Genomic DNA, 19969 nt, shown 5'->3' on the forward strand with positions numbered 1-19969 from the left:
TGCAACAACGCAGGGACCGAAGAAGACTACCTTGCCAAGCAGTTTGTGCGCTCGCTGAAAGGAAACGCCTTTGAGTGGTACACGGACCTAGAGCCTGAGTCCATCAACAGCTGGGAGCAATTAGAGCGGGAATTCCTCAACCGCTTCTACAGCACTCGCCGCACTGTGAGCATGCTAGAGCTAACAAGCACAAAGCAGTGGAAGGACGAGCCAGTCATTGACTACATCAACAGATGGCGCACTCTAAGCCTCGACTGTAAAGATAGGCTCTCGGAAACCTCTTCAATCGAGATGTGCATCCAAGGCATGCAATGGGGTTTGCAATACATCATTCAAGGCATTAAACCACGGACCTTCGAGGAATTGGCCACTCGCGCCCATGACATGGAGTTGAGCATCGCCCATCATGGGAAGAAAGAACCGATCGCCGACTACAAGAACGACAAAGTTCTTGGGACAAAGGTGGAAAAGGCTGCGTGGAAACCCACCAAGGAAGCAATGACGGTCAACGCATCTCCCGTCAAAATCTCCACACGAGGCAAGGTGATTCAAACTGAAGCTTTTCGTGATCAAGAGATGCGTAGACGCACTTTGAAGGAGCTTGAGGAGAAGACTTATCCATTCCCCAACTCTGATGTGGTTGCCATGCTGGATGACCTGTTGGAAAAGAAGGTGATCGATTTGCCTAAGTGCAGACGGCCGGAAGAGATAAATCGTACCGACAGTCCAAGATACTGTAAATTCCACCGCTTCATCAGCCATCCAAGAGAAAAGTGCTTCGTACTGAAAGATCTCATCCTGAAGCTAGCACAACAAGGGAAAATTGAGCTTGACCTCGAAGACACGGTTGCGGCACACACTACTACTATTGTGTTTGGATCACTTGATCATGTGCCTCTCCGAAGCATGCATGACCATTCCCGTCAATGTTTAAGTCACAAGACACCTCCTACACAACCATCACTGGGGGCAAGCAACCAAGATGCAGCTATTGGTGATAAGAAAGGGTGGACATCGGCGACCTACAAAAAAACGAGAAAGCCAAGACCACAAGCCACAAGGCCAAAAGAGGAGCCTAAACCCGCCCCTCGAACTTCAGTCTTCGAAAGGCTGAATTATTCAAAACCTAGAATTTCGGCACTTGATGGCATCAGTGGTCGAGACCAAATTTCCGTCTTCAAAAGGCTTGAGACGCCAACACCGCAAAGATCTGTCTTTGAAAGGTTATTAAAACCCAAGAAACAAAACGGCACAGCTAGATTTCTTCCACAACGGTCGGCTTTGGACAGACTTGAAGAAACTAAGAAGCCTTCTAGAAACAGGAAGACAACGCCAAAGGGAAAAAAGCTCGACAGTCTAGCAAGAAAAGACGATGTTCAAAGCTTGATTCCTTCAAGGATGAAGCGCCAAGCAACTTTGGAAGTCGACACAAAAGGACCACTGAAGGTAAGGAGGCGCACCATCATCTACACTAGCCAACCTTCACGGCAACAAACCCAAGAGGACCGCACTGAAGAGGAGGCCCAAGAAGACAAAGAAGACGAAATCCTGGAAGAAGGCGTCACTTCCGGCTCTGTCAACTCAAAATCTTCACCTCAATCGCTGAGGGCATGCTCCAAAAACATGCCAGTCAAGCCGAGTGAAGTTGAAGGATGGACTTATGTCACTCCGAAAAAATTGCACAAGAAGCATATGTCTTCTCCACGAGCTCACCAATGGGAAAGGGGGCAAAACAGCTCCTGTTCACCTCCAGAACAATGTGAAAGTGTTGGAGATAATGAAACTTTGACACGAAGATCATCCATCCCCATCACGATGCGTGACATCTTCCCAGAAGACTTCTTCAACTACCCAGTCAAATGCTCCTTGTTCGCACGAGCCTAAACTGCACGAACCAAAGCTCCTTGTCTGCACGAGCATAAAAGGCGACACCAAGGCTCCTTGCCTACACGAGCCTAAACTGCATGGCACTAAGCTCCTGATCTGCACGAGCATAAAAGGCAACACCAACGCTCCTTGCCTGCACAAGCTGAAACTGCAACACGACACCAAATGCTCCTTGTCTGCACGAGTTGAAACTGCAAACGACACCAACACTCCTTGCCTGCATAAGTTAAAACTGCAAACGGCACAAAAAGAAAATACAAAAAAATATGTATGTATTTGAACTACGTTACGACTTGATCTCTTCTTTGGAGGGGTACTTAGGCAGCTCGAATATTCAAAATTTGAGTTCAGTCACACCAAAATAAGGAATAAAGATTTTATTAAAAGTTTTAATGCTATTACAATTTCTTTGTACCAAAAAAAAAAAAAGAAAGGGAGATATATGTTTTATGTATTTACAAAAAAAAAAAAAAAAAAAGAAAAAAAAATACATATGTTATTATGTATTTACAACAAAAAAAAAGAAAAAAAAGAAAAAAAAAAGATACAATTTCTTCAAAAAAAAAAAAAAAAAGGGAAACATATATATATACGTCTCGGCCCAACACCATGCAGTCACCAATCTGCGAGCCCATCTACACACAGGTCTTAGCAGCTGAGGAACACAGCCCAAAGACCATGTGCAGCCCAGCAGCTCACACTCTCCCATTTCCTCACGAGCCACACCTCGAAGTAGAGACCCCAAGTCGGAGAACGGCATGGTCGGCTGCTGCCGAGAGCTTGGCCGTTGTTCTCCGATTTGCGATACCGGGACGTTCTAGAAGCTTCTCTTCCGCCTGCCGCCTGCCTCGTGAAATAGCTGCTGTGAGCTTTCGAGCTGGTTCAACAGATGTCGTTCAAAGGCATTGTTCGTGAGCTGCGGGAGATGAAAGATAGGATTGGGAGCATGTCAAGGCGAGTTGGTGAACGGAAGCATTGGCGTAGTCGGACTTTGTCGCATATTGCTCCTGATATGGCTCCAACCCCGCCAACTGATGTGATTCAGCAGGGTCAGTGGGCTAACTTGCCTCTGGAATTGCTTCTGGACATAATTCAAAGGGTAGAAGAAAGTGAAACATCGTGGCCTGCTCGAGCTGTCGTTGTTTTTTGTGGTTCGGTTTGTAAGTCATGGAGGGGCATTATGAGGGATATAGTCAAAACTCCCGAGCAATGTGGAAGGCTCACATTTCCAATCTCATTGAAGCAGCCGGGGCCTCGCCAAATCTCCAATACAGTGCTTCATTCGAAGGGGTAGAGAAACTTCCACATATTATCTTTACTACGGTCTGGTACCATCTGAGGGTGAGAAAGATAAATTATTGTTAGCAGCCAAAAGGATCAGAAGGGCAACAAGCACCGAGTTCGTTATATCTTTGGTTTCAGATGATTTTTCTCGAGCCAGCACTACATATGTTGGTAAATTGAGGTCCAACTTTTTGGGTACCAAGTTCACCGTACATGACAACCAGCCTCCATGTAATGCAGTACCCCAACCAAATAATCGATCATCTCGAAGGTTCCATTCTAAGTAGGTGTCTCCAAGAGTACCAGCGTGTAACTATAACATTGGCACCATCTCTTATAAACTCAATATTCTTCGCAGGACTTGAGGCATGGGATGGAATCTGCCATTAAACACGAGGTCTTCGCGGGACTTCAGCATCCAAAACACCACAGCTTCTCCAAGACTGCACCGCTCCTCTTTTGGATTATCCGCCCTCTCTGCCCACCTTCTTCTTCTTCGCCGTAAGAACAACAGCCGCAGCAGCTCAACGCCCTGCAGCAACCTTCTTCCTCCTCTGCAAGCGCCTTCGATGTCCACTGCTACGAATGGCGGCGACTAGTCCCCTTCGAAGTTGCTCTTCTCCTCTGCTGATTCGCTTCAGCCTAAGCCTTGCAGAACACAGCCATGGCAGCAAGCGTAGCAAGTAGCAGCGGGCAGGGCACAGTCAACGAGCAGGACGTTCACTCCGTCCCCGATTCGCCGATGCTTGAGGACTCCTCTTCGTTTGGGTCCACGTCATCGTCGCCATCGCTTGTGAACTTGCCGTCGATTCGGGTCCACGTGGAAGATGGTATCGGCGGCGAAGGTGAAGATCTGGGTAGAGTGCAGGCCGGAGAGATGGGTCGGGTCGCAGAGCAGAGTTTGGGGCCTGGGATTGCTCTGAACATCGGTGCTATGCGGCGGTGCTCCGAAGCTCGGCTTCATCCCTGCAAATTCCTCCACCCAAAACCCAAATTTATACAGAAAAAAAATATATATTAAAAAAAAAAAAAAAAAAAAAATAATAATAATAAAATAAATAAATAATATATATATAAAAGGATGGTGCATCTGGCACCAGTAAAAAGAAGAAAAAAAAATTTGAGTGGTAGTGCTAGTGCTAGCAAAAGAAGAAAAAATAATAAATAAATAAATGAGAAAGGATTAGTAGTGGTAGTGTTAGTCAAAAGAAAAAAAAAATATATATATATATATATAAAATTAAAAAAAATAAAAAAAAATAAAAAAAAAAGAGAGAAAGGGTTATGGTGCGGTATGATTATGGTGGCCATCATCTAGTTGGTGGTGGTGGTGTGAGCACCATAGAAAGCAAAAAAAAAAAAAAAATAATAATAATAATAATAAAATAATAAATAAAAAAAATAAAAAAATAAATATATATATATAAAAAAAATTTAAAAAAAAAATGATGGTGCGGATTGCACCACTTAAAAAAAATGCATTGAGAGAAATAGAAGGTCCATTTTATTTATTTTTCTGGAAAGATTACATAAATTTGCATTATACATACCTTAAAAAAAAACAAAAAAACAAAACAATGAGAGAAATAAGGTCCATTTTATTTATTTTTCTGAAAATTTTACATAAATTTGCATTATACATACCTTAAAAAAAAATCAAATTTACAAAAGGGGATTTTCAAGGACAATCAGGTGGCACCTCAGTACTCGGCGGAACCCCAGGAGGAGGAGGCACCGAAGGTTGATCATTTGAGGCTTCATTAAGTGGTACAGCCCCAGAAGACGAAGGCAAATGCTGCTGGAACAAACCCACAAACCTCTGATGATCAAGTAAAATCTGACCATCAGATTCCTGCATCTGGTTAATCTTCTTCTTCATGTTTGTCGCATAGCTATGTGCGAGCTTATGCAACTGTTTATTCTCCTGCTTGAGCCCTCTAATCTCCTGCTTGAGACTCATCACTTCCGCCGCCAATGATTCAACTTGACGGGTTCGAGCAAATAGGCGTTGGGCCATATTAGACACAGAACCTGCACACTGCACACTGAGAGCCAGAGAATCCTTAACAGCCAACTCATCAGACCGTTTGGAAAGTAGTCTGTTATCTCTGGGAGTGACAAGGTTCCGGGCCACCACCGCAGCGGTCATATCATTCTTCACCACTGAATCCCCAACGGTAAGAGGACCAGTAGGGGATATGAAGGATGCGCGCCATATGTTGTCTGGAGAAGAAGGGATTGCCTCTTCACCAAGGTTCAAGTCAAAACGACGATCGGAGGGGCCAGACATTTTCAAAGTGTTGAAGAAAGAAGAGATCGAACAAATCAAGATCTTAGAAGTGCAAGAAGGGAGTTTTCACAAGCGAAAATTCAAGTGTGCTTTGAAACGAACAACGTGCCTCTATAAAAAATCAGCACTCGATGGGATTTCAGAGATCGAAGAGGCGAGCTCAGAATTCGAAGGGGCCAATTCAAAAATCGAAGAGGTGCTAGCTTTCTCAAAAGCTGGGCTTGCTCAAAAAAAAAAAAAAAACCACGGGCAATCTTCCTTTCCAGACTTGTCCGCACTTGTCACATACAACCTCTACACTCGACGAAGCTCAGAAATCGGAGAGGCATCTTGCTTTTCCAGACGCGTCAGCACCCATTACACGCAAACTCAGCTTTGCGGAAATCACGGGTAATTTGTCGAAGCGTCGATCCCAGATATCGAAGAGGCGCCAGTCTTTTTCAACCGCGTCAACACCTGTCATATGCACACTCAACTTTGCGCAAATCACGGATAATTTGTCGAAGATTTTTGGGTGAAGGAGAAAGCACGTGAAGTTTACTGTTCAATCATCCAACGGTTGCCGACACGAGTAAAAGAATAGTACCTCTACAAGTATTAAAGAACTTCTTATAACTGTCCACCTTCACCTTCCATAGCAAGGCAGACATACAGAGCCTTTCTTCATCTCCAAAAAATGCTTTCCCAACGAAGCCTCTCGAGTCATTTAGTGTTCCTTATTCCTTGGGGTACCTCTGCAAGCCAATGACTCCAAAGCAAAAGTATCTCATATCACCAGGGTAGAAAGCAAGAGTATCTCATATCATGTGTTATCCCTGTCCTTTCCTTTGTCCTTGTTCTTACCTACAAAGACAAGGATAAAGAAAACAATATGCCGAAACCTCCACTCAAACTCGGGTAAGGAACCGACTGCTTGGAACCCTTCCCTGATTGCCTACCTAGCACTGCTCTCGAGTACTCGTTTCCCACTGCTGCTGTACTTCCTAAGAAGCTGCCACTTCTGCCTGAAGAACAGATAAGGCAAGTGAAAATGATACCTTGCAGCATGTGGAGACAAGGTGCAGAAGGAACAAGCAGAGAAGAATGCGGTCTGCACAGTCAATTCAGTAGAAGGAGTCCGAACTGAGGAACTCGAGAAGCTGCTACATCTGCCTGAAGAAACAAGCAGAGAAGAATGCAGCATGCACAATCAACTCAGCAGAAATAGTCTGAGATGAAGAACTCGAGAAGATGCCACATCTGCCTGAGGAACAGATAAAGCAAGGGAAAATAATACATTGAAACATGTGGAGACAAGCACAACAAAGCACGTGCCGATTCATCCGCTACTTCTTCAAAATCAAAAGTATCTCATATCATCAGGGTTGCAATCACTCTGGACGGTGGACTCGTTTTGACCCTCAAATTCTTGGGTCGACTTGCTAGGCGTTGTGGGCTGCATGTGCCGTTTCACCACCCTTGAATCAAATCCTTAAAGATCAAGTCACCAACTGGAAGAAAAGCCCATCAATCTTGAAGATCATACTGCTGACCAAACTGCTCAGGTGTGAATTAGAAAGATTGAACAAAGCAACAAGTTGTCACCTTCACCTCGTGCCTGCTTGCCATATGTTCGAGTCAGCCTTCAAGAATCAAGCCTCAACGGCCCTTGAATAAGCTTCCAGCCAAATTCAAAATCAAGCCTCGACGGCCCTGGAAGAAATCACAAGTCCGATTCAAGATCAAGTGTCTATCACCCTTGAATCAAAACCAGTTCAAGATCAAAGCTGTGGAAAGTCAACAAAGCGCAAAAAACAAAGACGTGCCGATTCATCTACTACCAAAGCCAAAGATCATCTACCACATGAAGCTCATTGTGGTCCAATTTCAACCTTCAAGATCAAGCCTCGACGGCCCTTGAAGAAATTTCAAACAAAAGTTCAAGAACAAGCCTCAACGGCCTTTGAAGAAATTTCAAACAAAAGTTCAAGAACAAGCCTCAACGGCCCTTGAAGAAATCTCCAGCCCAATTCAAGATTAAGCCTCGACGGCCCTTAGATCGACATCTACAATAAGAGACTTCAAAACACATCTCCTACACATGACAAGCACATGTATACGACGCGCCTTGAAGTGGGGGCATTTGTAGACAACAAAATTTCGGTAAATAAATGTTGACCGATAAATCAATGTTTCAGCGCTCATGTATTACATAAATTTTACACGTAGCGTGTGTCTAAACAAAAAATCGAGAATCATCGGAAAAGTCATCAAACAGGACACGTGTCAACACCTGGCAGAAACGACTTATTTCATCTAGAATATTATATTCAAAATTAGGCCTTGGAAAATTCTATAAATAGAAGCCAATTTCATTCATTTGGGGAGGAATTCATATTACACCTTGAAGCTCTGAAGCTCTGAAACTCCGAAGCTCTCAAGCAAATCCCGAAGAATCAAGAAAGCTCTCTTCGTTCTTCGTTCTTCGTTCATCCTAAGATCAAGCCCCAACGGCCATTTGGATCAACAATCATCCACCAATTCAAGATCAAGCCCCGACGGCCCTTGAAGAAAGTGTTCTTCGTTCTTCGTTCATCATCGTTCATCCTAAGATCAAGCCCCAACGGCCCTTTAGATCAACAATCATCCACCAATTCAAGATCAAGCCCCGACGGCCCTTGAAGAAAGTGTTCTTCATTCTTCGTTCATCCGTTCATCCTAAGATCAAGCCCCAACGGCCCTTTGGATCAACAAACGTCGACAAATCCACACATCCAAACCTTTCTTCAAGATTAAGCCCAAAAGCCTTTGAAGATCTGCTAATCACTGTTCTTCAAGATCAAGCCCAAAAGCCCTTGAAGACCCGTTCATCACCGTTATTCAAGATCAAGCCTTAACGGCCTTTGAAGAAACACTCATCCTCAACATCAAGCCCCAACGGCTCCTTGAAGATCCGCTCAAATCCACCTTCAAAGATCAAAGCCCACGACCCCTTGAAGAAACTTCCAACAATCCACCAATTCAAGATCAAGCCTCGACGGCCCTTGGATCAACGAAACATCCACAAATCAACGCCTTACGGAGATCGAATCAGAGGATCAAAATTGAGAGAGATTGTAACCCAAAATCATCAAATACAAATATTTGTTTGTGCACGTCGTTCTTGTCTCTTTCGTTTCAGGAATTTTCCGTGTTTACAATACTCTTATGTTTTTCGCCTACTAAGTCAAATCAAGACTATTGTTTGCTATTATGCTTTTAAATCGTTTGACACCAAGTTCGATTTCACAAATCCTCGATATTGTTCCATAAGTTCTTTATGGCAAGATGAAATGAGTTTCACAGCGACAAGATTTTAATTTGTGGTGACAATCAAAGTTTAGAGTTATAGGTTACCATATGGTTGTGGTTATTTTGGGTTGTATGAGTTTTGTTTCGAATCTTGCTAAAATTTTATGACATGCGTAACTTTTTCTTTTGATTTTATTTTTTAACATCTTTGATGTCCTTAGATGTCTTCTACGATTAAAGTTTTCCCAATGAAATATAGTTTCTTCTTAAAATAAAAAAAAATAACAAAAATAAATAATAAGAAAAAAACAATCCTATATTTGAATTTAGTTTAAATTATACTTAAATACTTCTCATTTATGAGGTTTTAAAGACAGAAAATAAAATAAAATAAGAAACTCAACCATAAATGCCAAAACCCGAAAATTATGACACGTGTTCCTAACCTTAAAATTTCGTTGGGCAAGCTAACCAAGGTCGTCGGGCAAAGGTCACTTTATCATGTCAGCCCAAACACTTTGATCGATGAAATTTTAGAATATTTCGTCCAGCAAACACTTTTTGACACCTGGAATATCCACTCCGAATCGAGTTGTGTTTGTCGATACTAGAAGGTGACGAAGCCATAAAGTGTGATGATATGTAAAATGTGAATAAACTTAAACCTAAAAATGTCTAAGTACACGAGCGCGCCACTGGGAAGTTCCCATGTGAGTTCCCAGAAACAAAAACGTGAGGGTATGGTTGGGGCCCAAAACGGACAATATCGTGTTATGGCGGAGTCAAGCTCAGGATGTGGTGGGAGCCAGGCCGGAATGTGACAATTTTATCTAAGGAAAAAATGAGGCAAAATTTTTACATTGTGGCCCGATGGAATTATGTAGGTTTGCACGACGACCTGCATTGCACCTATTTCGTTGGGCAAACGTTAAAAATTTATTTATTTATTTTCCTTTTGAGCGGCTTTGATGACAAATCAAAAGCAATGGTGCAGTCCATGGTTGAAGACTTCTTCTTCTTCATTATAAACGTACGTCCAAACTTTTCGATCAACTTAGCCTCGTTATTGAGAGCCAACACCCAGATGCTCAGTTCACTGCCAAGATTGGAACTTCTCAAGGCACTTGAACTCAAGCTCACCTCTACATTAGACATTAGTCATTCTTTAATTTACTCAATCGTAAGACTAAAAAACTGGAGAAATGCAGGAGCAGAAAAATAAAAAATAAAAAATTGGATGAGTGCAGAGGAGAAAAATGATGGCCCAAAAATACTTGCCTTTTTCTATTGCTTAAAGAAACAAGGTGGAATGGGTGTTCAAATTAAGGAATGAAAGATGTCCTTAAACCAATCCAGCAAATAAACTTAATATTCAAGTTAACATTGTGTTCACATGTGATTGAAATGTTAAATATAATAGAAACTTGAAACAATCCAGCAAGGCTTAAAGAAAGTTAATATAATATTCAAGTTAATATTGTGTTCAACATGTGATTGAAATGATTAATATAATGGAAAGCACCTATAAAGACTTTGCCTAGAACACAAACAATTGGATCTCCCTAAGTCTTATTAGAGAGAAATGCACCTCACGGCTTATTTTTATTTGAGTAATGTTATTCATACCATGTTTTTATATCATATTTATGTACCACCTTAGATGACATCTAATGTGAACAGCCACATCATTTGAAAAATTTGCAAAACCCAAGGAAATGAAGGAGAAAGACTCATTGTATACCACAATCATCATTTAATTAACTAGTTTTTTTTATTATTAGTTTATTAAATAATGAACTAAATTTAAAAATCTGATTAATTCAAATGATGTGGTTGTCCACATCAAATGCAACCTAAGGTGGTATGAAAATGTGGTACAAAAACATGGTATAAATAGCATTACTCTTTTTATTTTATCCTTTTCTTTGTAAGCTACATCAGATAAAAGATTTATTCTTACATACAGCCGTACGTCTAGGTTAACTATATGTCAAAAGAGTGATACTAAGGAAACTAAATTTATAGATAAAATTTTGAAAACTAAAGGACATGAAAGTTTTATTAGTTTATTACTTAAGTATTAATAAACGCGCTCATTCCTATTAGTAATACATCATTTAGTTTCCAAATTTTGTCTCCAAATTTAGTCTCTCTAGCATTACCCATGTCAAAAATCCTATAGAATGTACGCGTGCATGGTTACATTTCAGGATCTCGTAGAACCTTGTACCACTAAACATCATATTCCATCTTAAATCCTTATATATAACCCACTACTCTTCGATCATTTCCACGAACAAACTCCCTCCACTTCCAACCTTTCATCCCACAAAAGAAACCAACAAAATCTAGCAGATAACAAACATGGCTTGGAAAAATAGTGATGCGGAATCTTTGCAATCTGCTGATGAGCTGAAACGCCAGAAGAGAATCAAATTGATCACTATATACATTGGTATTTTCATTGTGTTTCAGATCATCATCATAACCTCGATGAGTCTCACTGTGATGAAAGTCAAGACCCCGAAGGTAAGGCTAGGCAACATCAGTGTCCAAGACCTCAACTCCGTCCAGGCGACACCTTCATTCGACACAAAATTAAAAACACAAATCAGAGTCAAGAACACAAATTTTGGTCCATACAAGTTTGATGCTGGCATTGTCACGTTTTTGTACCAAGGCGTGACTGTCGGCAAGTTGCTATTCCAAAGAGCAAGGCTGGAATGCTTTCTACCAAAAAAATTGATGTTGAAGTGAGCTTGAGTTCAAGTGCACTGAGCAGATCCAATCTTGGCAGGGAATTGAGCAGCCAGGTGTTGACTCTCAACAGTGCGGCTAAGTTCACCGGAAAGGTTGAGCTGCTGTTTATAATGAAGAAGAAGTCTTCCACCATGGATTGCACCATTGCTTTTGATTTGTCTTCAAAGACGCTCAAAAGTTTGCAATGCAAGTGACTGGACAAGATAAGTGGCGTGGAGCAAGAGGGTGGAGTTGAACTGCTTCTTTCTGTAACATCTTTAGCACTCAAACTGCGAGTGAACAAGACTAGTTCTTGATTTGTTATACTTTTGTGCAACCCTTGAATTTGTATTTTATAAAATATTCATTGATTATTTTTTAACCTTTTATGCTAGGTTTTCCTTTCTTCCTGTCTTCAATATATGTTGCTTTGTCAAGTTTAAAGCCTTGTAGATGTGTGTAATTTTACACGTTTGTTTTACTTTTGACTATTTCATGGTTACTGTTTACTTGTTGAAGGTTGCTCTTTTTGTTGGATGCTCCAACAATTAATAGGTCATTACAGTTAATCAGGATTATTTTGGAACGTAAGTAGTGTCACGTCCTGATCCTGAAATACGTCCAAATACGTCCAAGATCGACACGTGACGTCAAAAAATATTTGTTCATTGATCATGCCTTGCTTACAAGTCATAATCAGAAACAACCAAACTATTCAATAACAACTTTTTTACTATATTTCATGGTTGCATCTAACCTCTGTGTTAAACTACCTACACATCCTATGACGGGATGAAACCATTTGTAATTCACCATTTGCTAAACTTTGATATTTCTCATAGTACCTTCTAGCAGATAAACAGAGTTCCAAAATCACTCAATGAAACTCGAGTAGCATGAATCACTAGATTCCAAAATACATAGTGAAACTATATACCAGCTAGAGGATTGTCATTTCGCCATTCACATATATCACATATTTTCCAACACAGTTCCACAATCACAACAAATAAAAGATTTCATGAATCCAAGCGGCACAATATTAACAATGAACTACGTTAATCAACCAACAAAATCAAATATCACTTCCCTAATTTTTAATTAAGCCAACCTCAATAAGGTTTACTGTATTTCGCTACAGAAATCCAATTATCCAATCTTTATAAAAACTGGAAAATTGTTTGTTTCAAAACCTTGTTTGTTAAGCATGTTATTGACTGAAAGTTTTATTTTTAAAGCTTGCTGAAAGTCATCACATGATCAATGTTTTGAGATGTTTTTGGGTGAAGGAAAACAACAAACTCGTCTCATTGCTTCAAGGACTGCTAAAATTCAAGGTCTAGTTGATCACATTGTGTCAGTAATCATAACAATGAGGTTATATCCCCATAACAAGGGTGTGAGTTACCTTAATTGGTTTGATTACTAATAGCTCAGTGAAAAGTATGAATTGCATGAAGCCTGTGAAAGTTAATTTCCAAACAAGGGTGGATGATTTTTATGTGTTCAACTCCTTGCTCATGTAATTTGATATTTTTGTACTGGTACTGATTAAACTTAAAAACCAAAGGTTAAAGTTGTTTCAGTTAAAAAGTACATAGGGTCTTGAATGTTTCTTCCTTTTGTTTGAAAATTTCAGTTCTGGGTATCAAGGATACTTATGTAAATGAAACTGTTAGTTAATACTTAGAAATGTAATTCAATATTTGATATTTGTTAATCAGGTTAAATGTGTAATTAGTTAGTTGGAGTAGCTGATGGTGACAGTTGTAAATGAGTTGTATATATACAACTATCATGTAACTTTATTAGGTTGGTAAATGAAAAGTTATTCTTTTCTAACATGGTATCACTCGCCTCTGTCTAACGACTTGATCCTCTTTCCTTCGTCCCTACGCTTTCTGCGACTCTTCGTTGCTAAGCTTCCATTTTCTTGAAGCTTCTTGCATCCGAAACCCTACTTTCTCCTGCAATCTTCCATGGCGACCTCGGCTTCTCCCTCCTCCAACGTTGGTTCTCACGATCCTCCTCCTCCGATCGTCGATTCCAACTCTAATCTCTCTTTTGCCTCTCATGCTGCTTCCATCACGATTCAGAACATTGGTTCTTTGGTTCCAATCAAGCTGACCACGACGAATTACTTGACCTAGAGTGCCTTGTTCGCTCCCATTTTCCGTCGGTACAACCTTGAGGGCATTGTCGATGGCTCGCTTCCTCCACCGCCTCAATTTCTCACTGATGCCGCTGGATCTCGCACTCTGAATCCAACATATGTTACCTGGTATGAGAATGATCAAAACATTCTCATCTGGTTCAACTCTACACTTTCTGATTCTCTGATTCCCTACACGGTTGGAGTCAATTCTTCCAGAGAACTCTGGGCGAAATTGGAATCCCGGCTTGCGACTGCTTCTCAATCGCACATTCATGAACTCCGTTCTCGTCTTCGAACCCTAACTAAGGGCGATTCTTCTGCTGCATGATTTCTTAAACAAATTGAAGAAATTGCTGATGCTCTTGCCAGTGTCGACGCTCCGATTGAAGATTCTGAGATCATCTCTGTCATTCTTCATGGCCTTCCATCTGAATATGACTCGTTTGTTGATGCGATTCAGTTTCGCCTTGGTTCCACGACAATTGATGAACTTCATGGCCTTCTTCTCAGTAAGGAGATTCAATTAACGAATCAGAAGAAAACATCTTCGTCTTCGCCTTTTCAGGCCTTTAATTCTTCTGCTGGCCTTCTTCCCACGCCTCCCTCTCAAGCTCTTCTGTGGCTCCAGACTTCAATTCTCAAGGTCGTGGCTCGGATCGCAACTCTTCTTCAGCTCGCGGTGCCATCTCCAATTCTCGGAATTTTCAAGGTCGTGGAAATTTTCGCTCTAACAATTTTCGCCCCAATTTCAATCGCTAAGGCTATCCAAAGTATAATCGTGGTCGCTCAAATTTCTACTCATCTGGCAAGAAGGTTCCTTGTCAAATTTGTCAACAATTTGGTCATGAAGCCCTTGCTTGTCCTCACCGCATGAATCCCCAATTTTCTAGTCCTCATTCTCCCTCTGCTATGGTTGCCAGTACAAACACTTCTTCTCCAAATTGGATTGTGGATTCTGGCGCTACATCTCATATGACAAACTCGGCTAATCATCTCCAAAATCCGGAACCTTACACAGGCCCTGAGCAAGTTTATATTGGCGACGGCAAAGGTTTGCCAATTCTTCACTCTGGATCTTCTCAATTACCTACTTCTCATTACAATTTTCAGCTTCGTAATGTGTTACATGTCCCTGACTTAAAACACAATTTGCTTTTTGCAAATCAATTTCTCATTGATAATTGGTGTTCTATGCATCTTTATCCATTTCACTTCACTGTGAAGGATATTACTTCGGGGAAGATGCTTTTTAAAGGACCAGTGCATCATGGTTTCTATCAGTTTCAACCTCTCAACTCTGCCTTGGTGAATGCTTCTCATCTTGCCTTTGCTGCTTCAGCAAATGCATCCAGGGATGTTTGGCATCAACGCTTAGGTCACCCCTCTCCTAAGATCATTAATAAGTTGTCCTATGCGTCTTGTATTTCTGTTTCTGGTAATCCTCATCTTACATTCTGTAATGGTTGTGCATTAAGCAAGAGCTCTAAACTACCATTTGTTCCGGTACTGAGTCGGACTAGTAAACCGTTAGAATTACTTCACACTGATGTTTGGGGGCCAGCCTCTGTATCTTCTGTTCATCATCACACGTATTATGTCATTTTTGTGGATGAATTTACCAAATTTTGTTGGTTCTTCCCTTTGCAATACAAATCTGATGTTTTTAGCACTTTTGTGAAGTTTAAGGCTCATGTTGAGAATATGTTGTGCCTCAAAATTCAAACTCTGCGATCTGATTCTGGTGGTGAATATTTGAGTTCTCAGTTTTCTCAATTTCTTGTTGATCATGGCATTCATCATCAACTCAGTTGTCCTCACACTCCGGAGCAAAATGGTTGCTCTGAGCGTAAACATCGACATATAGTGGAGACAGCGAGGACATTGTTGACAGTTTCTCATGTTCCTCATCTTTATTGGGATTATGCTTTTGCTACTGCAGTTTATTTGATCAATCGAATGCCAACTACATCCAAAGCTTCTCCATGGGAATTATTATTCAACCGATCTCCATCTTATCACACACTGGAAATCTTTGGTTGCAGTTGCTTTCCTTGGTTGCAGCCTTATTCTTCATCCAAGTTGGATCCTAAAAGCAAACACTGCGTTTTTCTGGGTTACAGTCTCAATCACAAGGGGTTCAAATATCTTGATCCTACTTCTCAACGGATCTATGTGTCCCGCCATGTCATCTTCGATGAGTCCAGTTTTCCTTTTCACCTGCCAATCTCTGCCCCTCCATCTCCACCATCCAATCTTCCTCATCCTCCCTCTATTCCAACTCAATTAACCTTTTCTCAACCCATAATCCTCCCCAGTCCTTATTCTCCAGAGCTTTCTCCGGTTTCTTCCCCTCCTACTCTCTCTCCAATCTCATTACCTTTCATCAGTGCCTCTCCATCCCCTTCCCTTTCCCATACACCTTCCCATTCCCATCTCCCCACCAATATCCATCCTATGCAGACCCGAGCTAAATCTGGAATCTACAAGCCCAAGGCCTTTACTGCAACCAAACATCCTCTACCCTCTCATCTTTCTCATGACTTTGTTCCTACTACATATCTTCAGGCCTCTAAATATCCCCACTGGCTTAAAGCTATGCAGGATGAGTTTCTTGCACTGCAGCAAACTGGAACCTGGACTTTGGTTCCTCCTTCTCCCTCCACCAATGTTGTCGGCTGCAAGTGGGTTTTCCGAATCAAAAGGAAACCCGATGGTACTATTGACAGATACAAGGCCCGTCTTGTTGCCAAAGGCTTCCACCAGCAGGCCGGCTTGGATTATACAGAGACATTTAGTCCGGTTGCTAAACCGGTCACAATTCGGATTCTCCTCACTTTGGCAGCTCAATTTGATTGGTTTCTCAATCAGCTTGATGTCAGCAATGCATTTTTGCATGGTACTCTCTCTGAACAGGTGTTTATGCAACAACCACCAGGTTTTGAAGACTCTAATCATCCTCATCACATTTGCCATCTCCGCAAGTCTCTCTATGGTCTCAAACAAGCTCCTCGAGCTTGGTATGAAAAACTTCATGGTGCACTTCTCTCTTTGGGATTTACTGGTTCTCAATCCGATCACTCCTTGTTTGTCAAGACCGATCCCATGGTGTTCGTCTTAGTCTATGTTGATGACATTATTGTCACTGGCCCATCTCCTTTTGCTTGTCAACAAGTCATTACTCGGCTTAGCTCTCTGTTTCCTATCAAGGATCTCGGTCCACTTCACTATTTTCTTGGTATTGAGGTGAAACGGTCATCTAAGGGTATTTCCATCTCCCAAACCAAATATATACTGGACTTGCTTAAGAAAGCTCACATGGATGGTGCCAAACCTTGTGCTACTCCTCTGAGTACATCAAAGCTTGATCATTCTTCCCCTTTACTGGACAATGCTGCTCACTACAGATCTCTTGTCGGAGCCCTTCAATACTTAACTTGGACTCGGCCTGATCTCTCCTTTGCTGTGAATTTGGTCTGCCAATATATGCATAGTCCCCGCCATTCCCATTTTTAGGCTGTTAAATGGATCTTCAGGTATCTTAAAGGCTCTCTTGATTTAGGATTATGGTTTCCAAAATGTTCCTCTTCTCCATCCATTACTGCCTTCTCTGATGCCGATTGGGCAGGTTGTCCTCTTGACCGAAAGTCTACTGGTGGTTTCTGCATTTTTCTTGGCTCTTCTCTGATTAGTTGGAGAGCTAAAAAGCAACCTATTGTTGCTCGCTCATCCACGGAGGCTGAGTATCGGTCTCTTGCCAATACTGCTGCTGAACTCACTTGGATTTGCAAACTTCTAGTGGATCTTGCTTACCAATCTCCTTCTATTCCCCACCTGTGGTGTGATAATGTCTCTGCTCTTTCTCTGGCCAAAAATCCTTTGTTCCATGCTCGTACCAAGCATGTTGAGCTTGATTACCATTACATTCGTGAAAAGGTTTTAGCTCGCGAAGTTTCTGTTCACTATATTTGCACCCAACAACAGATTGCAGATATTTGTACCAAGGCTCTTGCTAAGGATCGGTTTCATTCTCTCCGCAACAAACTCTCCCTTCGATCTCCTCCGCTCAGTTTGAGGGGGGATATTAAGGATACTTATGTAAATGAAACTGTTAGTTAATACTTAGAAATGTAATTCAATATTTGATATTTGTTAATCAGGTTAAATGTGTAATTAGTTAGTTGGAGTAGCTGATGGTGACAGTTGTAAATGAGTTGTATATATACAACTATCATGTAACTTTATTAGGTTGGTAAATGAAAAGTTATTCTTTTCTAACACTGGGCTCCCAGAATTCAATTCAATTCAAAAACACTCAATGGAACCAACTATAATAAGTGGAGACAAGACATTGAAATAGCCCTAAGACTTATGGATTTCGATTTAGCTTTATGGGAAAAGGAACCTGCCAAGCCTGCAGATGATGCACATGCTGACAAAAAGAATGAGTATGAGACGTGGATTAAGGCAAATAGGAAGGCGTTGTTGGTGATCAAGAGGTCAATGTCTGACCTTGTTCGAGGAGCCATCACTGAGTCTGATAATGCTAAAGCATACCATGATTCCATTGAAGTCAAATTTAAGGAATCTAAGAATGGAATCCTAATGAACACCCTGAATACTACTAAGTAAATTGGTGATGATGTAAGAGAACACATCCTTTCCATGGTTGATGTGGTTGCCAAGCTTAATGCACTACACATTAAGATTGAAGATCCTTTCCTGGTTCACTTTGCCTGAAACTCCCTGCAGTACTCTTAGTTGAAGAGCTTTACATTGCTCAAAAGGAAAAGTGGGATTTAAATGAAGTAATTGCAATCTGTGCATGAGGAGCAAAACATTCGACAAGAAAGGAACAAGAAGCAAGGGGCTAGTTGAGTGCTTTTGAAATGTGAAGTTTTTGAACTACCTAAAATTGCCCTTCTCTAGTTAAGATTTTAAAGGAAAACAATTTAATTTGAAAAGGGTAAAATAGTAGTTTAACTTCCATGGTGATAATTAAAGAGTCCCCACGTTTTTGGGTTGGTTATTTTTATTAGTTTTCTTTCACATTTTAAAAATAAAAAATTTCAAAAATAATTTAAAAATACATAAGTACAAAATTATAAAATGCCAATTACACATTCGTAGTTACTTAGTACTACAATCTAGTAGTATTTTTCTTCACTTGTAAGTGAGAGATCATAGATTTTATTCTCGCCAAATATGAATTAGAACCACATTATTATAGTTAACACATTGTAAGACTTAGTCCACTTCCCACCATTTTAGTGTAAATAATATTATTATTCAAAAAAAAAAATTAGCATACTGATTTGAAGGTTAAAGAAATATCATATGTGGTTCCACTTGCATTCTAAACTTAATATGTACCGTCTTTGATGACAAATCAAATGTGATGGTGCATCACTATCAAAATTCTAATAAATCTGGACCGTAGTAACTTAATATTACGGTCTGGTGGTATTCATATTCACTTGTAAGCCAGAGGTCTGTTAAGTTCGATTCTTGCCAAATATGAATTTGAACTATATTATTATGGCTAGCACTGTGGAGAGAAAGCAAATTATGTTAATTAGTCAATTAATGGATTTATTACCTAATTAATCTATTAATGGCTAATTAGCTACATATCCCTATAAATAGCTCTCCATTCTCTCCAAAAACCACTTCCAACTCTCTTACTAAAATTCTCAAACACTTTCTCTCTAAATTCTAACTTTGGCATAAGAGGTTCTTCGGTCAAAGCCCTCCCATTCATTGTGAGCACATGAGGCTTTTGGCATTAACCAAAGATGTTAATTATTTTGTAGGTGCAATTTTGTCCAAGATCAAGGAAGAAGAAATTTGCATCCACAAGCACAGTATGAGGTCCAACTCACTCTCCACCTCATAATGTTTGCAAGGGGCTAGTTTGAACAAAAACTCGACACCAGATGGGCTAGCATACTATTTAGGATTTGTAGGTTAAAGAAATATCATGTGTGGTTGCACTTGCATTCTAAACTTAATCTGGACCGCCCTTGATGACAAATCAAATGTGATGGTGCATCACTCTCAAAATTCTATGAAATTATGTGATGGATTCAATTTGATGATAAGTAGGCCGGGGCCTCATTAGGCTTAAAATTTTGCAATTACTAAACATGTAGAGAAAAGCAACTATTTCTATATCCAATCCTATAAAATAACGAAAAAGAAATAACAGATCAGGCCCGGGGCCTAATTGGCTTAAAATTACAGAGAAATCTAATATATAGTTCTCCAACAAAATACAAGAAGTAACAAAGAGAACCAATTAAAAAATTAACAAATCAAGTACAAGTATTGATGTCGCAGGTCATTAA

At 40.5% G+C, this 19969-nt stretch overlaps 1 pseudogene; it reads left to right on the forward strand.

Moving 5' to 3' along the window:
- Window positions 1–2618: 2618 nt before the first annotated feature.
- LOC126598822 (tubby-like F-box protein 5) lies at window positions 2619–4396 on the forward strand (annotated as a pseudogene).
- Window positions 4397–19969: the final 15573 nt, after the last annotated feature.

Source organism: Malus sylvestris, chromosome 14 (assembly GCF_916048215.2).
Source record: "Malus sylvestris chromosome 14, drMalSylv7.2, whole genome shotgun sequence".
Lineage (NCBI taxonomy): Eukaryota > Viridiplantae > Streptophyta > Magnoliopsida > Rosales > Rosaceae > Malus > Malus sylvestris.